General features: G+C 45.3%; 1 protein-coding gene across 3 annotated transcripts in view; it reads right to left on the bottom strand.

Moving 5' to 3' along the window:
* TEX2 (testis expressed 2) overlaps window positions 1–25632 on the bottom strand; it is a 107484-nt gene extending 81852 nt beyond the window's left edge. For 2 of the 3 annotated variants that reach the window (XM_059997396.1, XM_059997394.1), the window contains exon 1: window positions 25524–25632. The gene's annotated coding sequence lies outside the window, so the exon portion shown is untranslated. Of the gene's footprint in view, window positions 1–25363; window positions 25382–25523 lie in introns of those variants that run through there. The other variant, XM_059997395.1, reaches the window with a different exon arrangement.
* Between the last annotated feature and the right edge of the window lie 579 nt (window positions 25633–26211).

The raw sequence follows: 26211 nt of genomic DNA, 5'->3' as shown, positions 1-26211 counted from the left end.
AGAACATCACTTATGTACTGAACAGTATGTGCCCCCCAGTCAACTAAAAAGCAGCAGGAGTTATTTCTGGGAGGGAGGAGGGCCAAGGGTCATGGAGATCCAAGAGAGACACGGACCTGAATCAATAACAACAGTTAAATTTTACGTGGCTCTAAGTGCTGTACCAACAATATCTCATTTAAGGCTGACAACCCTCTGAGATAGATACTATTATTATTTCCTCACTTTACAGGTGAAGAAAAAGACCGAAAGTGGTTTAGGCAACTTACCAAGGTAACAAAGCTACTCACTAGCAGAGCTAGGACTCCAAGGCCATGCTCTTCACCACTGCACTACACTGCCTTGTTCAGCTATTTCCACAGACAAATCAATCTCGAGTCAACAGAAGCTTTCTACAGACGCTCTGTGCTTCGAGAAAGTGTTGCATCCTTTTGACATTTACTGAGCACTGGCTACAGGCCAAGCCAAAGACCTTCACCCTATCTGTCCAGGGGTGCATCAATTCCAGGGTGGACCTTGTGTCTAAAGACAACTCAGAAAAGCATTGAAAAGTGCTTAAAAAAAACACTGTAGTAATGCACAGAATGGGCTATAAAATACTTTATTCTATTGTTATAGGTTCCTCAAAACCTGCTTGGGATAACAATCAATTCATTAAGGACGTATGCTCCATGGTGGGAAGACTTTCCTGTGGTATAATAAACTACAGTTTACAGCAGAAAGCAATCCAGCAGGCCTACATCAGCCCCCAGCCCTACCTATCCTATCCCACCCCTCTTATTCATTTCTCTGTATAAGTAAATGTTCTATTACATACATGCAATAGATCATAAAACCCCCAAATACTGCATACGCATTTTTGTGTGCTATGGGAACATATTTCCACCTTTAGGGAAGTTGGTTACAATTAGCTGGGACTTCACTGAGACACTAGGAGAGGCTACAGCAGGTGCAGGCTCCCTACGAGGCTCCATCTGTAGCAAATGTTCAATCCACACCACTGATCAGCTGGTGACTTTACTGATGTCTCTGTCTTCCCTTTTATACTGGCTGTCTCAGGCAGTTGCTAACCACAGATTTTCCCAATGTAAACTACTCCACGAAATGTTCATCTTAAGTGTCTCAAGGTACTACCATACAGAAATTAACTTCAAAAATAACACCTAGTTAAAAACAAACTCTTATTTTCCTCTCAATTTATTAGGTATATAAAACAAGCATTTGGAGTTGATTGTAGATCTCTTAATTTCACAATTTATGTACTGTTACAGCTTTGTTTGCACAAGCATTTTAATTTAAGCCAAACTTTTCTAGTTGGACACATGGAATTTAAGCCCTGAGAGCAGAGACCATGATTTAGCATTCAGTACTCGTCCTCTGTAACCTGCCTTACAATTCACAAAGCAGCACAGTACTCGAGCAGACCTCAGGGAGCTTACAGAGGTGGCAGGGAGAGACAATCAAATAATCAATGCAAGAATGAAAGAGCTATGAAAGAACAGATCACAGCCAGCAGGGAGATCTGCTCAGTCTGAGCATCAGTCATGGAAGGGTCCCTAGAGCAAGTGGGATCACGCTGACATCTCAAGGATGAGTCAGAGTTGGCTAAGGGGTGGTAGCGTGGGGCAATCCGGAGGAGAGAATGGCATGAGCATGAACCCGAGGCAGAAGCACGGCCTAATGGAGGAGCCCTAGGAAGCCCCTTGGACGTGGGTATAGCGTATACAGCATGAGACTGCAGAGGTGGGCAGACCAGGTTATGCAGGGCTTTGAAGGCCACACTGAGGAACTGGTCTTTATCCCAAGAGTGGTGAGGAACAACTGAACCGTTATTGTATGTGGTCTGGAGGCAGGTATGGAGGTCATCAGATGTATATTTTGAAAAGCTCACTCTGGCTAAAGTGTGAAAGCAGACTTAAAAGAGGCAAGAAGGGGTTCAGGGAGGTCATTTAGACTCTTACAACATTTTAGGTGAGAGACAACGTTAGCCCAGACAAGAGAGGTGGCTTTGAAAATGCAAGGAGGGACTTGAGAGAGTTAGAAGATGAAATGCATGGGACTCAGCGGGTGGGAAACAGTGAGGAAGAAGATGCTCTTAAGGACGAGCCTTAGGCTTTGGGCTTACAAGACCTTAGGCTCACAAGAAGGATAGTGGTCAGTGGTCCTATTCACCAAGTATGGGAATAAGAGGAGGACTGGGTTTAGGAGGAATGTAGTAGGTTCAATTTGGGACATCTTAAAGTCAGACACTTGCTGACCTCCAAGGGTTGATGTCAGAAAGGTGTTGAAAGTTCTGGTTCAGTAACTGATACTATTACGTATCTACCCAGATGGGAGACTAACGGTCCCTTATAAATAACCTAAAACCAGTAGAAAGAGAGCTTGGATAATGAAGTATTTTCTTAAAGTCATGAACTTCTAACAATACTGTGCAAGCAACATATGAAACAAAACCATCTCAGAAATGTCAGCATAAGTTCTGCTTTTGGGAATATGCCTTTCAAGAGAAATTTAATTCCATTTACTATTCTACACAAAGAATTCTTCAAATTTTGGCATCCTAATTTAAACTAGGCAACAAACAAGAAACTTCAAAATGGAGAAGGAAAAGTAACTATTCCCTAAAATGAACAATGAGGGGTCTTTGCATTACCCAAACAGCTCATTTAGTGTGCACTAATTCACCCAAAGTTTTGAGTTAAGAGTAAGAAAAGAGAATTAACTTTTACTGAAGATTTATATCTCAGACACTTCAAGACACTCTTCATTTAATCTTCATGGCCCTATGAGGCAGGAATTGTGTTCCCATTTTCCAAATGAGTAAACTGAGATGGAGAAGTTGAGAAACTTACCTAAGGCATCGTAACTAGTAAGGGCAGAAATGCCAATCAAACAAGTCTAGTCAAGTCCCTTTACCAAGGTCCAAGACCAGGAAAGGGAAGAAGCAGCTATTACCTTGATGCCAATCCTCTGCTGTGGAGGTCAAATGTTGGGATGTTTAGTTTGAAAAGTTGGCTTTTTTTTTTTAAATCATCACCTGCAATTCAGTAACTACATTCTTAGCCTTAAGATAACTTTAATTTTTAAAAATAAATCTATTTATTTTATTTTTGGCCGCGTTGGGTCTTCATTGCTGCGTGTGGGCTTTTCTCTGGTTGCGGCGAGCAGGGGCTACTCTTCATTGCGGTGCGGAGGCTTCTTATTGCGGTGGCTTCTCTTGTTGGGGAGCACGGGCTCTAGGCGCGAGGGCTTCAGTATTTGTGGCCCACGGGCTCAGTAGTTGTGGCACACGGGCTTAGTTGCTCCGCAGCATGTGGGATCTTCTCGGACCAGGGCTCGAACCCATGTCCCCTGCATTTGCAGGCAGATTCTTAACCACTGCGCCACCAGGGAAGCCCGATAACCTTAATTTTTAAAAAGTTGTCTTTGTCAATTCAATCCTCTCTGCTTCAGCTTCTTAAAAAGAGTTTTACTTGGTAAGACATATAAATCTCACCCGAAAAGGCTTTGTAAGGTTTAGTTATAACTGCTTATAAAATTCGGATCAAAATGTAAACTCAAATCTCAAAAAACCAAATGTTTGTTTTCCATCAAATGTCTACTGTATGTTTCCAGCCAAAATCCATTGAAACTATGGTGAATAAGCCACCCCTAACTTATAAAACAATTTTACAAAAACCACTTATTCTTAAGCCAAACTCAGAACTTATCTCCCTAAAGAAATAATGCTATGAGGTAAGTTCCTTGCCAGGCCACAAAAGCTTAACAACTCAAATGGTCAACCAAGGATTCTATGCATGCTAACAGGAAATATTACATAGTCCTTACAAATGACAAGTATGTACACTATATAGAAATGGGCAATATGCAAATAGAATCATGATAAATGAGGGGAAAAATAAAAACTAGTAAGTACACAGATTACACAATGTTTAAAAATGTAAATGTATGTTTGATATGCTAGAGTGCGACACAGTTTAATTTTCTTTTAAGAAGATGTAGATACACACACACACACACATAGATACACACACATCCACATACACACACACACACATATACACACACATTTTGTATGTATGTGTGCATATGGAAGTATAGGTATGTACATATACGTGTGTATGTATCTGTGTGTATAAAGCTCTTCGTCACCAAATGTTTTAAAGTCTATTAACCCTCCAGGCACCTGAGATAGCAGCTCTTCTCAACTTGGCACTGCCCGCCCACAGCCCGGCTCACGACACCCTGCCTGGCACAGACTCAGGTAGGCCACTGGCTCAGATGCTGGGCAAAGTGACTAAGGCAACACTGAGGGTGGAGCTGGAGTTACAAAAGGAAGAAGGGAGCAAGGGGCAGGTGGCCTCAGGCAGGTGAGGCAGGCACCGGGTAGGCGGAAAGAGCATGAGTTTCCAACTCAGAAAGACTGGGTGCAAACCCTAGCTCGGCCCCTCACCAACTGTGTGACCTCAAGCAAGTTACATGATCTTTCTGAGCTTCAGTTTTTCTTCTACAAAATGGGAAAAATAAAGTCTATTTTTCCCATCGCATCTGTGTGAGGGTCAAAGGGATTCTACACTAGCTCCTGTACAGGCTTCTCCTCACATGGCTAGAACCCTTCCTTCCTTTCTTTCTTTTTTTTTTTTTAACATCTTTATTGGGGTATAATTGCTTTACAATGCTGTGTTAGTTTCTGCTTTAAAACAAAGTGAATCAGTTATACATATATGAACCCTCCCTTTCTTGACCAGTTTAGAGTCAGTTTCCTCGTCCGCCAAGTGGCGACAGTAACAACAGGATATCTGAGGACTAAAGGAAGGTCTATGGCAATGGATCTGTCAATTGCAGCCCTATACAAACACCGGTTATCAATGTATCCTGGGACTATGGGGTAACAGGAATAACTGTAGGGTTCATTGACATGTCACGTGTGAAAAAATGTTTTGAATGGAGGCAGCAGCATGATAAGACCAGTAACCTGTCACCATAAAAAATTATTCCAGTATTATTGACTATATTCCTTATGCTGTATATTACATTCCCATGACTTATTTATTTTATAACTGAAGTTTGTACCACTTAATCCTCTTCACCTATTTTGCCCAACCCACAACCCTCTTCCCCTCTGGCAACCATTAGTTTGTCCTCTGTATCTATTTCTGTTTTGTTTTGTTTGATTTTTTTAGATTCCACATAAAAGTGAGATCATACGGTGTTTGTCTTTCTCTGACTTATTTCACTCAGCGTAATACTCTCTAGGTACAGCTGTGCTGTTGCAAATGGCAAAATTTCATTCTCTTTTATGGCTGAATAATATTCCATTGTATAACATAACACATCTTTATCCATTCATCTATCTACGGACACTTAGGTTGTTTCCATACCTTGGCCATTGTAATAATGCTGCAGTGAACATAGGGATGCACGTTATCTTTTTGAATTATCTTTCTGAATTAGTGTTTTTGGTTTTCTTAAGGTAAATACCCAGAAGTGAAATTGCTGTATCATATGTAGTTCTATTTGTAATTTTTTGAGGAACCTCCCATACTGTTTTCCACAGTGGCTGCACCAATTTACATTCCCAACAACAGGGCACAAGGGTTTCCTTTTCTCTACATCCTTGCCAACACTTGTTATTTTTTGTCTTTTTGATGATAAGTCATTCTGACAGGTGTGAGGTGATAGTTCATTGTGGTTTTGATTTGCATTTCCCTGATTAGTGATATTGACATCTTTTCATGTGTCTGTTGGCCATTTATATGTCTTCATGGGAGAAATGTCTATTTACATCCTCTGCCCATTTTTTCATCAGATTGTTTTTTAATATTAAGTTAATTATAATTTGGATATTAACCCCTTATCAAATATATCACTTGCAAACATCTTCTCCCATTCAGTAGGCTGCCTCTTCACTTTGTTGATGGTTTCCCTCACTGTGCAAAATCTATAGATTCCATGCAATCACTCTCAAAATACCAATGGCATTTTTCACTGAACTAGAACAAAAAGTCCTAAAATTTGTATGGAACCACAAAAGACCCCGAATAGCCAAAGCAATCTTGAGAAAGAAGAACAAAGCTGGAGGTATCACATTCCCTGATGTCAAACTAAACTACAAAACTATAATAATCAAAACAGTATGGTACGGGCACAAAAACAGACATATAGATCAATGGAACAGAACAGAAAGCTCAGAAATAAACTCACACTTATATGGTCAATTACTCTACGACAGAGAAGGCAAGAGTATACAATGGGGAAAAGATAGCCTCTTCGATAAATGGTGTTGGGAAATCTGGACAACTACATGCAGAAGACTGAAACTGGGCCATTTTCTTACACCATCTATAAAAATAAGCTCAAAATGGATTAAAGACTTAAATGTAAGACCTGAAACCATAAAACTCCTAGAAGAAAACATAGGCAACACACTCTTTGACATCAGTCTTTTAGATCTGTCTCCCTAGGTGAGGGCAACAAAAACAAAAATAAACAAATGGGCTCATGCATTTTAAAGACCACTGGGCACACATAACATCAGAAAGCTAGATTCAGTGGCAGAGCTTGAAGCCAACTGGAGAGCAAGCAGGGAGATGCTCAGTCTGCTTTGAACCTCAGCCAAGAGGCAACTTCATCTCTCCTCCTGTTCTTGTCACAGGAAAACTGACAGTAAGAAAAAGAGGGCACTAAACCAGATAAGGCCAGATCATTCTCTCCAAAGGTCACTGACACCGAAGTCCTGACTCTTCAAAAGGTCCTTCAAATTAATCAGTCAAAATCTCTGCAAAGAAGTCTCACTGAATTCCATGGGCTCAAAGACAACTGTTATTCCCCCAAATTTGTTGCAGTAAAAATAATGGCAGGACTCAGCTCAAACGCTTCCTCCTCAGAAAGACCTTCTTGGCCACCTTCTCCTAAAAGAACAGTCTCCCCATCCCCTTATTCTCTTTATTTTTCAGAAGACTGTGTTATATGGCTACTTACTTGTTTGCCCCACAGAATATATCTCTAGGTGGGCAGAAACATAGTTTATTCGCTGCTGTGTCCCCAGTTTTGTACAGAGTCAGCACTTAAAACATTTACTGGTTGAATGAATGAGTAAACACTGCATATAACACCTTAAGTAACCTGTTTATTTCCTTTTCAGAAAATTCCATATAGTACAGAAGATAAATCAATTATATCATTTACAATTGAGTATCTTTTTAGAAATTGGGCATCAGGTTTTAGCTCCTGAATGTAACATATTACAACACTGTTGCCATGAGCAAGTGAGATCTAACTTAAAACCCAGATCATCTCTACTGAGTAATACCCTTCCCAGGAATACAGGCCTTCCTAGCTGAGGACTGCAGGCATGGTCCCGCTCCTGTCACAGGACCACTCTGTACAATGTTGTTTCTGCTCGGAAAACGCATTTCTTTTAGGAAACTGAAATTCTAATCTGGATGCTGTGTCAAAGGTAAGGATCCTTCAGGAAAAGGGGGAATACTGAGTGGTGGTGAGTTCTTAGACCTTGATGGCATAAATAAAGGCTCGTCTGCAAGTCACCATCCACCAGGGGTTCAGAAGTGGAAATCAAAGAGCTGTTGCCACCAGCAGGACTGCAGACCTGTGGCTTCAGGGCCTGCCCTTGTGTCAGAATCACCCCACTCCCAGCTTGTCTCATACGGGAGAGCTGTTGGGAAGTGCAGCAAAGGATTTGAAAGCAGGACACAAATCCAATACATGCAGTTTTCTCAAGGTACTTTCTTAAAAACATATTCTCAAATGGGAGAATTCTGAAATCATGTTATGCCATAATGAATCAGGCAATGCCTCCTTTAAAACTAATCTAACAAGTGATTTACTTAACAAATTAACTTCAAGTTCTACAAACCCACTGGGTCAAAGGCTATATCAGTCTTTTCACTCTAAGGGAAAACACATATAAATAACCAGGGAAATAAATGCAGATTTGGCTGCTTTTCCACATAACAAAACTGCCCTTAGACAAAAAGAACCTTCTCCCCAAATCCCCTAACGGAAAATACTGGGCCCCAGCTCTGGAGGGGAGTAGGGAGCTGCACCTTCCAGAAGCACTACTCTCAGATCGTATGACTTTCTCAGAATGAGGCCTGGCTGCAGGTTCCAGCCCTGCTCAAACTTACTGTCCAACAACCCACAAGGTACATTTTCAAGCAAGAGCCTGAACCCTCCAATGAAAAATTGTGTAACAGCGGCAAACTCCTTTCTAAAATTCTCTCCAAAAACTTGCATCTTATTGTAAACCAAGGGTTCTTATGTCTACATGCAATATTGATCTGTGTGTACATGTGTGGTTTTCTAGAGAGACCTCATAGTGTTCAGAGGCTCAAAAGGGGTGTATGTCAAAAGAAGTTAAAACACCACTCTTTTAAAGGGTGGTGAAACTTTTTCCTTTGGATTATTTTGGGAAACCAAAGTTTCTCAGAGCCGCCTCTGGTTTCTATCAAGCTGGGAACTGTCTGGCGTCAAACACTTTTTCCCAGGAGGAATACGAGGAATCCGGAGGACCAGCTGCCACACTCCTTTTGTGGGTGCAGATCCCTCACATTCCCGGGGTACCCAACGACAGCCTGCAGGACCTCACTGTTCATGCAGCCTCTGAGATCAAGACAGCAAGTCAGCGAGGTCTCTACTTAGGGTGCTGATTCTTGAATTTGCTTTGGACTCTGGGATGTTGGCATTTTTCACTGCAAGGCTGTGACACTTCATAATAACTGTTTTTTCTCAGAAACACATTATTTTATCCAGCTTCCTAAGAAAGATCAAAATTAATGTTGAGTCTTCAATGCTTCAGGACATCACTCAAGATGCAGGGCACATCTCCATAGAAACTTTCCTCCTGGGCAAGTTTTTTCTTCAACTGAGCGTTTCTACATCAAAAACTAACCCTGGGGCTTCCCTGGTGGCGCAGTGGTTGAGGGTCCGCCTGCTGATGTGGGGGACGCGGGATCCTGCCCCGGTCCGGGAGGATCCCGCGTGTCGCGGAGCGGCTGGGCCCACGGGCCATGGCCGCTGGGTCTGAGCGTCCGCAGCCTGTGCTCCGCAGCGGGAGAGGCCGCAGCGGTGAGGGGCCCACATACCGCAAAAACAAACAAACAAAACAAGTAACCCTGAAGTCACTGTCCCACTGATCTCTGGCTCCCTCAACATACTGTGTCCTAGACATTTAAAATTTTTCAACATCCTGTAAGAATTAATACTTGTACATTCCCCCTTCTATTTATAAAAATTATTTTTTATTTTTGTTTTAACAAACTTGCTCTCTATGAGCTTTTTCTAACATGGAAACTTAAATATCATATAAATTTAAATATCCTACAGATTACATGAACTCTCCACTCCCACCAACCCTGGCTGCTGGACCCGCTGTGATCACACATTCTTTGTTCCTACAAGCCAGGGAAGAAAGTGACCTTGTTACTCTCAAATATCACTCTCATTTCAAGTCCACCCGGTTACCACTGTTCTTTCACATATATGGCAATTTTTGGTCTTTCTTCCAAAATGTGGCCAAAGGTACAATAAAAGGCTGAAAATGCCTATTTTCTGCTTGCTCTCCTGGACTACAATCTCCCTCTACCATTTTTTCTAAACCAAAAGGTACCATTGTATTTGGAAAATAATAAATTTTAGAAAAAGGTACCTGTACGCTCTTATTTCCAGAATGACTACATGCACAGAAGGAGAAATTACAATCTGCTGAGAAAACTTCAAAATAATTTCTAATTCTGTTTGCTATAATTTGACAATTCTATCTGAAGAGTCTAGAAAAGATACCATTGTGAGATGCGTCAAAGGCATTATCCTAATTGAAATCTATATAAATGGAATACTCAGTTCCTTTTCAAGCCACATAAAAGCCCATACAGACCAGAGACCCTTCCTATTAAATCAAGGGGGGTGGGATGCCTGTAAAGTACATGTCACCAAAGTAGTAAATATTTTAGCCTCAAAATACCTCAGCCATTTATCATGGTATATGTAAGCGCTGGTCTAGAGAGCTTCACATGCTGACATACAAACGAAATATTGAACAGTGCTCCTTTTTAAAAAATCGAAATCAGGAAAAGCAGACGTGTTCTATTCATCTAGCTGGTTTTCACTCCCAAGTTTTTGTTTTCCACACGTTTTATTGTTTTCTTTAAATACACTAGACCTTTCACTTCTCTGTGTTCATGGAAAAGAAAAGTGGAATGGATAATCCCAAACAATTGATTTGGGAATGCACTGCATTTTTTGGTAGCTCTCCATTAACATGGGTCTGTGTCAGAGGAGGAGGGATGTAAACCGACTAGAGTCACAGGCACAATGGGGAGAAGGAAAGCCAGCTGAAGGCTTAGAGACTGGCAAGAAATAATCCACCCTCGGGAAACTGAAAGCCAAGGCCATAACTTCCTCTGTATTTAAAATCCAGAGTGCTGACTCTTCATTAATTTTAGATGAATTTCACAGTAGGTTTTTTGTAATTCCCAACAGCTTGCATTACTAGCTCATGAGGTGGCTCTATCAATTAAGAGATCTGGTTTCCTGGGCAGAGCCTCCGGATCACATGCCCACCTTCACGTGAAGGTGTTGTGCTGCCAAGGGGCTCATGAATCCTCAGAAGTAGCAGAAGCCCCTCCTCCAAAACCCTGTTCAGGGCCAGATCCCTGAGCCCCCAGAACACTGTGGGAGAAATTCCGAGAGCGGAAGAAACAAACTACCAAAGGTAGAAGATGACCATCTTTGACTGTAATTTAAATTTGACAGGGTTCTGTTATAATAATGCACACCTGTCACCAGTGTCGTCTTATATATTGGCCTGCCTCTAGAAGAATGGTCTTTCTGAAAGCAACACCTTCTGTCTTTTCTGCCTCTGGCAAAATTGGAATAAGGAATATAAAACAGAATCTTACTTTCATGAGCAGAGCTCACAACACAGGATACACATGAGGTCCACAAGGAAAGAAGGGAGCCAGTGACGGTGATGCCAGATGTGGGTTCCTGACCAGTCAGAGGCTGCAAGAGCAGATCGCTGGACTTCCAGGCTAGAAACGGTGAGCTGAGACCCCAAGGCACTCCCCGCAGGGGCAGAGTCACAGGGTTGCAAGGACCAGACTCCCAGTCCTCTTTCTACTTCAGGGTCCCCTTTCTGGTGGCAGACAAGAATTACCAGACTTGGGCTTCCCTGGTGGCACAGTGGTTGGGAGTCCGCCTGCCGATGTAGGGGATGCAGGTTCGTGGCCCGGTCCGGGAGGATCCCACGTGCCGTGGAGCGGCTGGGCCCATGAGCCATGGCCGCTGAGCCTGCGCGTCCGGAGCCTGTGCTCCGCAGCGGGAGAGGCCACAACAGTGAGAGGCCCGCGTACCGCAAAAAAAAATAAAATAAAATAATTACCAGACTTAACAGAAAAGCCCATGAGAGGGTACAGATTAACTTAGAATGCATTAAGGAAAAAAAATGGAGGAGGAGGAGCAGATGGTATAAAAGAGATAAATCCAAGAAAAATGAAAAGAGAAGCCCTGTGAGAACTTGGCGGGGGGGGGGGGGGGGGGGGCGCAGGGGGCGACTGGGTCATTGATCAAAAGAAACTGACTAAGGAAACCAAGGAGAAAATATCATGGTGCAAGACACCTGGCTCAGAGGACAAGTTTATCCAGTGCTCTCCCACAAAGGATATCTTAAGGATTTGAGGAGGGGCAAGAGGCCAGTAGTGAGGAAAGAGAATCTCAGGGGTCCAGGGATAGAGAGCCTGGCATGATGACTGGTGAGGAGAAGCCAGGCTTGCACACATGGACTCCCACCAGCTAGGACCCTGCAGCCCTTGTTCTAGGTTCTCCCCCTACTGTGAATCGGTCCCTCCATTCTAAAAAGCTGGCTTCAGAGCTTTTTAGACGAGACATAAAGAAACTTTAGAGCTGGAGTTCTTCTGTAACTTAGCCTGATGAACATCAAAGACCCCACCCCACTGTCACTGCCACTGCAGCCAAATGCACATACACAAATACCCACAAGATTTCACATTCAACTTGCAGGAAGACAGAGACTTCTCCCTTCGCCTGCCCAAAGTTAAAAACCCTGACTCAAAGAATTCACTGCATTGTTTTGAGTAAGAGGGTGGTGTTTTGATCCACACCCCTTTGGATGGTGTGTGTGTGGGCTGTAGGCAGTCCGGACAGGGCAGGAGACAGAGAGTAGGGTCAGGTCCTGCTCTAGGAAGATGACAGTCATCTAGGGCCTCCCGAAGCTTCACCAGGATTTTTACTCCTGGACCCAAGACGTTAATGAGAAAATAGCTGGTTACTTTCTAGACACTCCACAAATAACCAAAAAATCGAAAAAGAAACGAAAATTCCAAAACATAAAAGTGCTTACGTAAGTTAAAAAAGAAAGAAAAACTGGCATGTTGACTTATAAACTATTAACCCAGGAGAAAGGAATCTAACTAACCACTTTATAATTAAGAATTTATCATGTTTAATGTTATTCAAATACCTGCTTTAAGATTCTTCAAAGGCCTTCCTTAAAAGGAATGGCAAAGTGGGTAAGGACTTCCTTTAAGAGATTCACAGAAGACTGACTCTCACTTCAAGAGTCTAGACCTGCTCACTGACAGTCCCCAGGCACAGCCACTGTCTTCTGAGCAGGGTCATCTGCTGAATGCTCAAGGGATCACTGGAGAGCCAGCCCATATTAACTCACTATGGGGATAACCTATTTGACGAGACCTTTCTCAAGCCTCAAAGAATCTGGTTTGAAATCATCACGGTGGTTGGATGAGGGGTTCCAAAGCCAGTTTCCAGGCTTCCCGCTCGTCTGGCAGGGCCACTCAGTCCCTTAGCAACAGCATCACACCACTGAGAGATACTGATGTAAGCCCTACAACCACAGGCAGGAAAAGGAACCGACAAGGCTGAACCACGTACCTGCCCCTGCCTCATCACTGCAAAAACAAGAAACCAAAACCTCTCGTTCCCATTTTAAATACCAATTTGGTCACCTGTATAAAAGAACTCCTAAAACGGAAAAAATGTGGCCAAAAAATATTCCTTTCTTCCTTGGCTTGAGCACCCATCTCACTCAACACTAACCAATCAGCAGTGCCCACCTGCTCTGTGCTTACTCAGCACGGAGGTGGGTAAGAGGCCAGGGGACCCCACTGCAGTGCTTGGAAGGAGCCCAGGAGGAGCAGGACAGCATTTCTGGGAAGGGAAATGGAAGTTACCAGGCCAACTCTGACAGATAACACAAAATGTCAAAAATTCTTGTCAGGCCCAGTAGAGCAAGGTTTCAGAAAACAGTTAAGTCTGCAATTTCTGGAAGATTTCTTCTAAGCTGCGGGTCAAAATGTATATACTTTAAACATGTATTACATTTTAATTTTTGAGATTAACACTCTGGCATTATAAATTCAAATAGTTGGAAGAACCTCTTGACCATCTGCCCCAGAAAACCCTGGGCCCTGTACTTGTTACCTGTGCTGTCAAAACAACTCATCACCTAATCCAGAAACTCAACTTGTGTTTTTTCCTTCCATGAGATTTTCGTACCACAGATCAGACCTCATGAAATAACATTCACCGCAGGCTATTAAGCCTCTGCCTACACCCCTGTTGGTCAGTCAAGCCTGAAGACAAAAGCTCGGCTGACCAAATGAGTTTGGTCTCTGGCTTGGAGCATGATCAACAGTCATTTCTACTGGGAGTTTTAGCCTTAAAAAAAAAAATTAATGTTCCTGCTTTACTATCAGGATCGAATATCACTCATCATCTCCCCACAGACATTAGCCTACCTTGGGAAATTAAAACAAAAGCAACTCCTTTCCCCTGGGTTTTCTACTACTCTTGACTTATTTTCCGCTTCGATCTTGCCTGTGAGCTTAGCCAGAGCCGGCAGCTCCGCCTTCCCCTAGGACAGCTCCCTTCAGACTTCCTAGCACAGGCACTGGAGTTTCTGCTCCTAACTCTGTGGGGTGGGGCTGGACAGTAGGATGGGAAACCAAGCAGAGGCCACATCAAAGTAGTCACTGCCATGGGCTAATGCTCCAGAGGTCATTTGTAACAGGCATCTGGATATTAAGGACACAACGATGTCTCCAGTTCCAGCTCAGGTGAGAAGGAGGTCCGTCATTTTTATCAAAGGAAGCAACAAAATAAGGTAGGAGATGCTCACCCCAGTGACCGCAGGGTGAAGAGCAGGCGCTGTGGAGCCTGCCTCCCCTGAACCAAGCTCTCTGCCTGTTGCTGGCTGCAGCCACAGGCCCCCTTGTACTCTGCATGGCTTTACCCCATCCTCAACGTCAACCGGCTCTTCCTTATTTGTCATCATTAGGTCCAAGCAGGACCACGCCCCCACCCCCACCCCCACCCCCACACACTCACTTCCCTCTACCTACTCTCAGAGGTAAAATTATCAGCAAGGTAGGGTTAGAATCTACCACATGGTCCACTTTGCATGGAATTCACCTTAACAAACATCTGCTTGGTCTACTACACCTGCCAGGGGTGAGGGTCTCCTGTTTTAAAATCTGTCTATGAAGAAAAATCATTGCCCCTCAATCTGGCAGGCAGAGTCCTAAGGTGAAATAACCTGCCCTCTGCTCCTTCCATCATAATTGAAACACTTCCCGTCAGCCTTCCATGATCAGGGCACACACAGTGAATCTCTCATAGGGTTTTCTTTTGGAGCCAGGTATACCCACACTACTTTGCTCTATTCTAACACTCCCTCCGCCAGGTCACATTTACCTGGCTGTGCTGTTAAGGTTTCCAGGGCACGGAGCCATCACCTGCACACCCTCTGACAGGGGCATTCTCAACCAGCTCTGCTGCTAGCTCCCACTTGGAGTTCCTAGGCTCCACTTCGGTGTCGACACTGCTGCTAAGTCACCCAGGTCTCTGAGGTCTCTGGTTCTGCAATTTTCCTGTCCCCTTAATATTCAGCTTAAAGCCTTCTTAACCAGCTTTGCAAGTCTCCCAGAAAACATCACTCTGGCCTTCATGAAATACCTCCCCTCTGGTTATCAGAGGCTCTGGTCTAGGGAACCAGCCCCTTCCTTCCAAAAATAAAAACAAAAACAAAAAAACACGTTGCCTAGGAAACCAGCTAGAGACATCCCATATCAGTTTTCTCTTTCAGAATCACAAGTTGTAGAAGAAATTTAACCACTGTCTCTGCCAAGTCCTTCCATTTCCTATTCAGAAATTCAAAGTTTCTGGTGAAGACCCAGGTTTCTCCTACGAGTCCCTCCCACATGACAGGAGGATCTGATGAGCACCAGCAGGGTCCTCCCCTCAGCTAGAAGTCAGCTCAGGAAGAGGGCAAGTCTCACCTGCTGCAGGGCCAGGTCTAAACACAGCTGCCTCCATTCTTCCCAATAGCTGCAAGTCTCTTCCCCGACAAGGCACAACTAGAATTCCCTCCCACTGCAAATACGAACAGGGCAGAATCCTGACTCTCTAGAAAGAGAGGAAGGCTACTACATCCCTGAGACTTCCCTGGTGGCGCAGTGGTTAAGAATCCGCTCTGCCAATGCAGGGGACACAGGTTCGATCCCTGGTCCGGGAAGATCCCACATGCTGAGGAGCAACTAAGCCCGTGCACCACAACTACTGAGCCTACACTCTAGAGCCTGCGAGCCACAACTACTGGGCCCGTAGGCTGCAACTACTGAGCCCACGCGCTCTAGGGCCCGTGCTCCACAAGAGAAGCCACCACAATAAGAAGCCTGCGCACCATGAAGAGTAGCCCCCGCTCGCCACAACTAGAGAAAGCCCACGCAGGGTAGCAAAGACCCAATGCAGCCAAACATAAACAAAATTTTTTAAAAAAGACTACTACATCCCTGACTGTGGGCTGCATATGGAAGACTCCAACCCTGAGGTCTCAAACTGGAGACCCGTGCTACTAAGGACACACACTCAGTGAGAGTGATGCCTCCTGAGGGCTGGGATAGGAAGCCAGACAGGAGGGCCACCCTTGCAACTCCGCAGGCAAATGCCTTTCAAGTCTGTGACAAGGGCACAGACATACTTCTCTTGTAAGACAGTGCTAAACCCACTGGACACTTTCCAACAATAGATTCCCAAAGACTCTCCCCCGACCCCCACCCCGGCCAGTTCCCTTCCCAGGTTATTCTACTCTAAAAACTATTCAATCCTTCCAATAAATCCAAGTTTTAAAGAGCATTCTTCAAGTTCCTCCTTGTTCCCAATGTGCTTGCATTCACTCATTCATTCATTCATTCATTCACCCAGCAAACATTTAAGAAGCTTGTGCAATGGGTCAGATACTGAGCTAGGCACTGGGTATATAAGAATGAGCAAAATCGACAAGGTCCCTGCCCTCCCGGAGGAAGGGGAAAAGCAGATGTCTCTTAAAGAATATGTCACAACAACAGTGAGAAGTGCTGTAAAGGACAAAAGAGAAAAGGGGAGCGAGGTGAGGGGTCAGAGCTGTTTTCTGAAGAGGGAGCAGCAAGGTGGCTCAGTTCCTGAAAGGCAGAGCTCCCTTCCAGCTGGGAGTGGAAGGGTGCCTAGACTATAATAAACCAGGAGGAGAGAGGCACGGGCCCAGGCTGAAGCAGGAGGCAGGAGTGGCTGGATCACGCAGCACTTTTCAGACCAGGTTCAGAATGTGGCTCTTATCCTGGGAGCAACTGGAAGCCTTCCTAGGGTTTTGAGCAAGGACATGGCATGATTATATTGGGAAATTTTTTTCTTTTTAAGAAGATGTTGGGGGTAGGAGTTTATTAATTAATTAATTTATTTTTGCTGTGTTGGGTCTTCGTTTCTGTGCAAGGGCTATCTCTAGTTGTGGCAAGTGGGGGCCACTCTTCATCGCGGTGCACAGGCCTCTCACTATCGTGGCCTCTCTTGTTGCGGAGCACAGGCTCCAGACGCGCAGGCTCAGTAGTTGTGTCTCACAGGCCTAGTTGCTCCACGGCATGTGGGATCCTCCCAGACCAGGGCTCAAACCCGTGTCCCCTGCATTAGCAGGCAGATTCTCAACCACTGCACCACCAGGGAAGCCCGGGAATTTTTAAGACACCACTCTGGCTGCAGAGGGGTGAAGAGATTAGAAAGGAGAGGAAGCAGCTGTGGGGAGAGGAGGGAGGCAGCTGCTGCAGTCTTCGAAGCCAAAAGATGGTAGTTTGGACTAGAGTGGTGGCAGTGAAGTTGGCAAGAAAGAGAACCATTCAAGAGACGTTTAAAAGATGAAAATAACAGCACTTGGTAACGGATGAGATAAAAGCCAGCTTGCATTTGCAGTGAAGAGAAATGTCAGTTACCTCCAGGAGAAAATACTGGCTGTATATACTCTGCAGCTCACATACTTCCTTTGGCAACTATTTTTCAAATTTCTAGACAAATTTAAAGCTCTTCTTATTTGCTCTTAAACCTATTCTTAAAAACTGTCATCCATTTTTGAAACACATTTATTGAGCATCTACTATGTGCTGGGGATAGAAAGGTGATCAAGATAGCCAGGCCCTTGGCATGTCTCCTCTGAGCCTCTAAACCCCCCTGGCAATGAATGCAACTCCCAAGGCTGAGGTCACCCTACCTCCAGAAACCTTCACATGAGTCACTCAACAGACTCCCGTCTACCTCTCAGAGACCTTCCACAATGCAACAGCAGCACAAGCAGGGAGATTCACTCCTTATTTCATAAGATCTGAGCCCCGGGAGACATCCCGCATCAAATCTAACTTCTCCAGGTGTCTGAGCTGCCAAAACCTTGCTCTTACAGGAAGACAATGAACCCCAAGAAGCAGTTCTTCCTTCTACATAATCAAACTCCTTTTCTCTAAAACGTACTTTGTTTGGGACCTACATGTGAACTGTGCTGTTCCATTTGTTGCCCAAATTAGTTTGTGCTGGATTTTATCCTACCATAGAGATTGAACAGTGTAGCTCCAGGGTTTACAAAACCATCAATGTGGCCACACAGAGCTATTTAACTGAAAATTAACTAAAATTAAAACTTCAGTTTCTCAGTTGCACTAGCCACCTTTCAAGTATTTGATAGTCACATGCGGCTAGTGGCCACCATATTGACGGCACAGATGTAGAGGTGCTGCTACAGGGTTCTTTGCTGTTTGATTTGAATTTCCCCTTAAAAAAAAAATACACAAAAATTTAACATATGGAGACTTTCAACATATTAACTGTGTTCCCCTCGATTTTATAAGTGAATGCTATAATCTGAATTTAAATTAACATGCACCACAAAAATAGTGCTTTTTAGTTAGTTTCATAGTTCGGGCTTTGTGTATATTTTATTTGCCAGGAATGTTGAAGATAAAACCTTGTGATTCCTTGTGAGGAAGAAAGGGACCATGATTTTACAAGCCAATGTGGACAGAGACTGTTTTACTCTTTTTACATATACCCTACACATTGTCCAATATAGTTGATATTCTCAGTAAATACATAGATTAATTGGTAATCTAATTTTGTGCCTACTTTTCATAATCAAGTCTATAAGGGGCTTGCAAGAAATGTTCATTTCAGATTTGGAATTTCAACTACTAACACCAGTCCTGTAATGATGCAACATGCAGGAATTTTTTCTCTCGAACCATATCTACCATGTGATTTTATATCCCAAAGATACATTTATATTGTGACAGAAAATCCGCCAACAATGCTTCATATGTGAAACTATCTCGGAACAAAATTAGCAAAATGTTACTGAAACTGAGTGACAGAAACACGAAGCTTGTTATGTTATTCTTTCCTTTCATGTATTCAAAATGTCTTTTCCTGAATAATAGATCTTTTTTAAAAAAAAGGACTAATGCAATTATATACAAATTCAATCGGTTCTAACAAATATTCTGTAGGGTAATTATAAACTTTGATATGGCTGGGTTCATAGTATTTTACCAAACCTCCCAAGCCAGGTCAAGAACTAACAAAGCCAGTGACTTGTTTTATGAAATTCTCCTCCTGTGTGACCGGAGGTGGGGTGGTTATGAGAAAGCACCACACCATGTCCCTTCAGGTGGGTTCTTCTTTCAGCAACTCGGAGTCATCATGCTTGATCACCTGATAATAAGGCCACTGGCCTCTGCCTCCTCTTATCAGAAAAAAAAGACTAAAAATCCACTTCCCACAGCCCAACACTAAAGCAGACACCTGCAGACAGAGGAACAATGCTTCCGGTCCACCCTGACTTCAAGGTGAGCCCTGCACCCACTGCCGAGGCTCCAGGGCAAGCACTGCCCAGGTGCCGGCTGATGGTTAGCACGTTACAGGCTGTCCCACACTGAGCCACAGCAGGATGCCTCCAGTGGACTCCAGTGGATGTGCACAGGAGCCATTTCAGTCCTACCTACTGCCCTGTGGTTACTTTGCACACAGAATGATGGGAAATGTGGACCCAGAACAGAAGCTCAACCCCTCCAGGCCAAGTTCCCCACTGCCTGTGAGTCAGCAAACCCTTGTAAGAAATTCCCAAGGTGCCTCAAGCAGTGTCCGGCTCTGAGCCCCAGCCCCTCCCCTCTGCTCTGTGATGCACCTGCCTCTCCCATCTTCATGCCCTCCTCTCAGGCCCTCCTCCCCTGAAGCCAGACTTGCCACACACTGCTCCCTCCCTTGAGGTGCTCTTCCCAACACTCCCAGTTGCTGGCCTCCCTCCCTTTATTCTTTCTCAGGGCCTGTTCTTTTTCCTCAGAGGAAGGAGACTTCGCGCTTATCACAATTTAATATATACAATGCACACATCTGCTGACTTGTTTATTGTCTAGACTACGTAATGTGCTATGTGTCGGCAGGGAATACATCTGTTTTGCTCCCCACTGGATTTCCAATGCCAAGCACAATGCTTGGCTCCAGCAGACGCACAGATACTTGTTTAATGAGTGATAATCACTGTTCAGTCAGTCCTTTCAGTGGAAAGATTTTTAAATTTTATATTTCAAGCCCCAAATGATATACAGAACCATCTTGAGGAACACTGCTTAAAAAACAACATTAGGTGTAAGAAAGGACTTAAAATTGAGTAAGAGAACTGGCCAGCTTATGTCAGCTTTAAGTAACAAACGTGAAATGAAACTCTTAGGAAATGCATATTGTGATTCTGAAAGGTTATTTGCGGGAGCAATCCAAGCGGTGGGTTTAAATCTCAAATCCTAAATAAGGTGGTGACTGAAGAGGGCTCCTCTTGCCCAGTTCCGTTCTCAACTGTTAGGATAAGCCGGGAGGGGCTCAGTGTGTTAGTTCCAATCATCGTCTTGGGGGTAAAGCCCTTAGAACCAATCTTCCAAGCAAACCCAACAGACAAAGGTTACCTCGTTGTTTCAAAGCCCACCCTGCTCCCCACCCCACCAGCTTCCTCACAGAAAGGTCAGATTCTTCTCTCAACAGTCCCACCTATGCTCACAGTGGCCTGGCCTCTGGTTTTGTTCACCAAAGAAAAACCAAAGAGGACTTAAGTCTTCTGCAACTCCCATAGAGTTCGTCCTTAGGTTTAACAAAGTTCTCCCAATACGCAGCAGATGTTCTGAATGAGAACTCAGAATTTAAACAGGGGTCAGTACACAATAAAAGACTAGGAATGCATGACCCCAAAGCAGAGGGAAATCTCACTTTTTAAACTGGTAAAACTTCCAGGGCACATGGCTTGAGAAGATTCCAAAATGAGGCAGGGTGCATCTGAAACAACCACAGAACTCATATTGGGGAGCAACATAAGCTTGAGTTCTAGTCCCAGCTATAAGCCCTTGTCCTTGCTGTGTGATCTTGGACAAGTTACTTAACTTCTCTGAACCTCAGTTACCTCATCTTAAAATAAGATTGACACTAGTCTCTACTGCTCATAGGATGATGTGAGGTTTAAAAGTAGGAACAGTGCACACAGTAATTCTCCATAAATGATGGTTACTCATATGGTTATCACCTACCCGTTCTTTTCTCTTTACAAAAGCGCTAGCACAAACATCGACCTGAGACTTCAGACTCATTTCCTTTCAACCATTTAATTTCTCAGATCCTTAGATTCATAAACTCACATAATCTATGACACTGTATTGGAGCGAGTGTGGGGGAGGAGACTAAGAAATCAAGTCCTCATTTTGGAAGAGACCCTCAAGATCCAGAGTAGGGAAATGATGTGCCCAAGACACACATAATAACAGGATAAACCCCCAGGACTGGAAACAGGTCTCTTAATACCAACTGCAGTGCTCTCTCTACCTCACTCAGAAACCCAGGGTTTCTGTGATTTCATGACCTCCTAGCATCCCTCTGATGAATGGTACCTCACAGACACCTCACACAACGCAATTAAGCATTACAAGGAGTTTGGCAAGAGGCAACATGGAATCTTGCATAGAACCTTGAGGTGCTTTAAAATTCACGTATAAGAGTATTCACACCAGCCTACGTTTCTAAACTTCTTATAACGATAGTTATTTTTTTATTTTTATTTTTTTTGTGGTACGCGGGCCTCTCACTGCTGCGGCCTCTCCCGTTGCGGAGCACAGGCTCTGGACGCGCAGGCCTAGCGTCCATGGCTCACGGGCCCAGCTGCTCTGCGGCATATGGGATCCTCCCGGACCGGGGCACGAACCTGCATCCCCTGCATCGGCAGGCGGACTCTCAACCACTGCGCCAGCAGGGAAGCCCACAATAGTTATTTTTAACTTGGGATTTAAAGTTGACAAAGAACTCAATGAACAGGCAGGACAAAGGGAGCTGTCTGTCCATGGCTGGTTAGCTCCTGAAGTCAATGCTTCTCACGCGGACAAGAGTCAGCCAAAGGACAGAGCTTCACGCAAACTGAAAAACGTTCCTCCAGCCCACAGACCATGGATTACTGCCTGGGCTCCAAGTGGCAAATCTTACGAGATGCTCCCTAGCTTTTCCCCAGAACCACCTACCAGTTAACCATACGTTCTGTCATCCGACAGGAGCAACTGTTACTGGGTGCTCACGCTGTGCCAGGCACACGAGTGACTTCACGTAATCCTCACAACTACCGATAAAGAATGTACTACCGTGGTTCATATGACCTAGAACCCCACTGACTATGACACCATTATTTTACGTACGAAAAAGGGAGTTACTGCCAACTACAACTTAAGACCTCATAGATTATAAAATACTTTTCAGAAATGTTAAGATGAGACAAACTGTACTGTCTTAGCGTTGTTGAAATGTGAATATTGTCCCACTTACAGATAAAGAAACTGAGGTACACAGAGAGAGAAAATAATTGCCCAAGGTCACGGAGCTGATAAGTGGAAGCATTGGGATACATACCTGGTAAGTCTGGTCAACTTTTCATGGCAGTAAACTCAGATTTCTTGAGAGCCACATGAATTACCCAAAAACACACCTGGCAGAGAGGCAGGACACAATGGTGCTAACTCTTGTCCCACCATGAGCACATTAACTGCGGCAATTCTCTGAACATCTCTGAACCTGACCTTTCCTGTGTCCAAGAAGGCACTGTGCTAGACTATACTAAACCGCCACCTCCTTCTGGGAAAAGCAATGCGGTGCGATGGGAAACGCACACTTGGAATCAGAAAGTCGTAGACTGAAATTCTTGTTCCAGAGAATTCCCTGGCGGTCCACTGGTTAGGACTCTGTGCTTTCACTGCCGAGGGCCTGGGTTTAATCCCTGGTTGGGGAACTAAGATCCCGCAAGCCGTGTGGTACGGCCAAAAAAAAAAATCTTGTTCCACTATCTAACCAGCTTATTGCCCTGGGAAATTTACTGAACTGCTCTGAGCCTCTGTTTCCTCTCCTGTAAATTGAGGCTACCAGCATCTAGCTCACTCAGAGGGCTGCTCAAGGACGGGAAAGGATATATATACAAACAGAGAAAGCAGCACATGGCAGAGCTGGAATTCAACAAATGCTCTTTTCTATACTAGCCACCTTCTGCTTTGGGACAGAATCAAGGAACAAACGATTCCCTGTGACCTCAGCAATTCCCAAGTGGGACACTCAGGAGAGAATAAGGATCAGACAGGAGAAAGCAGACCCTGAGGGACACTCAGGCAAAGAAAATGAACTGGAAGCACCTGGAGGACAGGGATGAACTTCCAAACTTCTCAATAAACTAACTGACAGGGGAATGGGAAAAAAAGAGAGAACTTAACACTATCAAAAGACACTGGTCAATAGATATGAGGATGAAGAGATACCAAACCTGACACAGAAAACCAGTCTTGGAAGATTCAGTTTGATACCAAAAGTGATCTACAGCAGGAAGAATTTCCCCATTGTTCTGTTTTGTTCTTACTTAATATTCTGTGCATTTCTCCCCTTTCTTTCTTCAAGAGCTTCAGAAAATCCTCAGAAGAGCTTTGACTTGGAGGGAAGGTGAATCATATAGATGTAGAAACAAGTTCTTGACCTGTTTCTTTCTCCATCGTACCCATAATGCCTCAAAGTTTCTGGCACACAGCCAACGCTCAACAAAAATTAGTTGAGTGAATATTTTTTGACTACATGTCATTTCACTTTGACCAAAACTGCAAAACATCCTATATATTTATTCTACCTAAAAGCCTAATAATCTTTCCTACTTCTTTTCCAGAAGCATTCTAAAACCATAATCTCTAATACACAAACAATACACTTGGCGAAAGCTATTTCTCGAGTCCTCTCACACGACGACATTCTACCCGCTCTTCAAACCTCCAACAAGGTCCAGCCCCCTCAGCCCCACCAAACCCCTGCACTTTCTCTTCCCCCTCCTCTGTCCAGCCCTCGGGTGCCTTGTCAGTTGTCTCAATTACCACCATCATCTGAACTGAATCAGTTTGTTAATCTCCTTCCTCTCAGGCACAGCACCTTTCCTGGAGATTAATGTGCAGGCAGGTCAAGTTCACCCACAGTCCTCCATACACCCCCTACCCATCCCCATCCCAGCCTTCCCTGACACTCCCAGAGAGGCCCAGTGGGAAAAAAAAAAAAAAAGGCAAAAATCCCACCCTACCCCCATCACCTCAGGAGGCTGCTTGTTTTCCATAAGTTTGGACCAATCACCAACTTTTAGAAGAATTTCAAAGAATCCTGAAATGATTTAAGGGTTGGGTAAGAGCTGATAGAAATGGCACTTTTGCTCTTTCAATACCTCCTAGGAGATAAGCTTCACTGTGTCACTGAGCTCTAAACCCACAAACCTGGACTCCTGGGAATTCCCTGGCAGTCTAGTGGTTAGGACTCTGTGCATTCACTGCCCAGGGCCCTGGTTCCATCCCTGGTCTGGGAACTAAGATCTCACAAGCTGTGCATCGAAAAAGAAAAACCCACAAAAACCTAGATTCTGCAAACACTCCCTATCCCAGAGTTCAAGGATCATTTGCCCCTCTGTTTTTCCTTGTTGGTTTCCATATAAAAGTCACTCATTGTTTCCCTTCCAGCTTACATCAGGCTCCTGAAAGGATTCCTTTAAATCCTTTGATGAAAACCATCAAAACATGCGAAAGGCTGGTTCTTTTCAATTCCTGTGCAGAGCAGCCCCTGTGTCAAGAGCTAGAACTTCAAACATGAATATGGCACCACCCCTGTCTTCATGGAGCCCACGCTTTTCCTCCAACTCTGAAAAAGTATGCCCTCCCTGGGAAGCGTCGGTTAAGACGTAGTGACAAAGTACTTCATAGCTTTGGAGGAAGAGCGAGGGTGGAAACAGACTTTGCCCTTACATTGGCTGCCGTGTAACCATAACAACAGATGGTTTAAGTAACCATCAACCCACCTAGGGGCTAAGTTTTCCAAAAACCATTTTCAAAAGGGGAAAACTCCCCTGCACCGACTCCCGCGTCAGCCGTGCATTCTGGGCAGCGTGCGAGGCGGAGCTGAAGCCGACGGTTCAGTCCATCCCCGGTCCCACCGCTTCATTCGTGTGCTCCCCGGCAGCACAACCTCCGCCGTCACACCCGAGCTCTGGGGCACGGCACCTGGCATTAGGCCTCAGCCCAATGTCACTTGTTAACCTTCCAAACCCCCGGCTTTCGGGACGCCGCCGCCTCAGGTCTAAGGCACGCAAACCACCCACTGCCACCCACGATTTCCAGGAGCTAGAGAAAAACAACCCGAGACGCAGAGAGCCTCTAAAGGATCCGCGTAAAAGTAACTGCGGTTCTCGACTTCCAGGCATTTCGCAACGTGAGCGCTGGGGGCGGCAGGAACCCGGGGCCCCATTCACAAAATTACAAGCTGTTTTCCCTTAGTTTGCTTGTGGACGGGGCCGAACCCGGAGCCCGTGGACCGCAGGCTGCGGGGACCGGCCGGAGGGCACCTCCGGCGGGGTCAAGCCCAGACCGCCCCACACCGCCCCAAAGGAAAGAAGGGTGCGCCCGGGGGCGTCGCGGGTAGGCGTCCCTGTCAACTTAACCTAGACCGTGACAGCGGGGCGGGGCCCTGTGGGGGCCGGACCCCCGCGCCCCGCCGCACCAACGGCCGCCGGCCCCCGATCGTACCCCGGAACCTGAGGAGCCTGAGCCTTCTCGGCGGGCGTTCCCCCCACCGCCCCACCCGGCCCCGGGAGCGCTCACCCCGGATCCACTGGCTGCCTCATTGTACTGCGCCGGCGCCCGTGCTCCACGGCCGCCGCAGCTCCCGCTACGGCTCGGGATCGGGCCACAGTCCTGCCGCCAGCCCGCCCCCGGGCCACCGGCCGCCCCGCCCCGCCGGCGGACCCGCCCCGCACCCGCGGCCGCCGCCGCCAACCAGAGGGCGGCGGGGGCGGAACAGGCCGCGCGCCAGGCCCGGCCAATCCAGCCCTCTACAAGTGCGCCGAGGAGCGGCCGCGGAAATGGCCGGGCGATTGGTCAGGTCTGTTAAAGGGGCCGCCGCCCATGGGGCTGGGGAGAGGGGCGGCGGCGGGGTTACCAGGGAGAGCCTGGTGTGGGAGAGGTAGGAGCTTCTCTTCTCTCCCAGCCTGGCAGCAGCGCTCTCCCCAGCGCTTTGCATATTAATTTCCTCTTCCTGCAGCCTAGCAACAAGTGGAGACAGAACCTACCTCTGTCAGAAGGAGAAACTGAGTCTCCGAGAACCAAGGGTCTCCCGCTTGACAAATTAACTCAGGTTTGGGTTTAGAGGACAGTCAGGCAAATCTGTTCCCCTCCAATCCCAGAAATTGGCTTACAGAGACACATTCTCAACCTCACCCTGGAGGATCTTTTTAAACATATTTAATAGACATTCCGTGTGTCTGGAATGGGTCTGGGGAAAGTATGCATT

The sequence above is a fragment of the Delphinus delphis genome, chromosome 19, assembly GCF_949987515.2.
Source record: "Delphinus delphis chromosome 19, mDelDel1.2, whole genome shotgun sequence".
NCBI classification, from domain to species: domain Eukaryota; kingdom Metazoa; phylum Chordata; class Mammalia; order Artiodactyla; family Delphinidae; genus Delphinus; species Delphinus delphis.
This window is presented reverse-complemented; position numbering and strand designations above follow the sequence as displayed.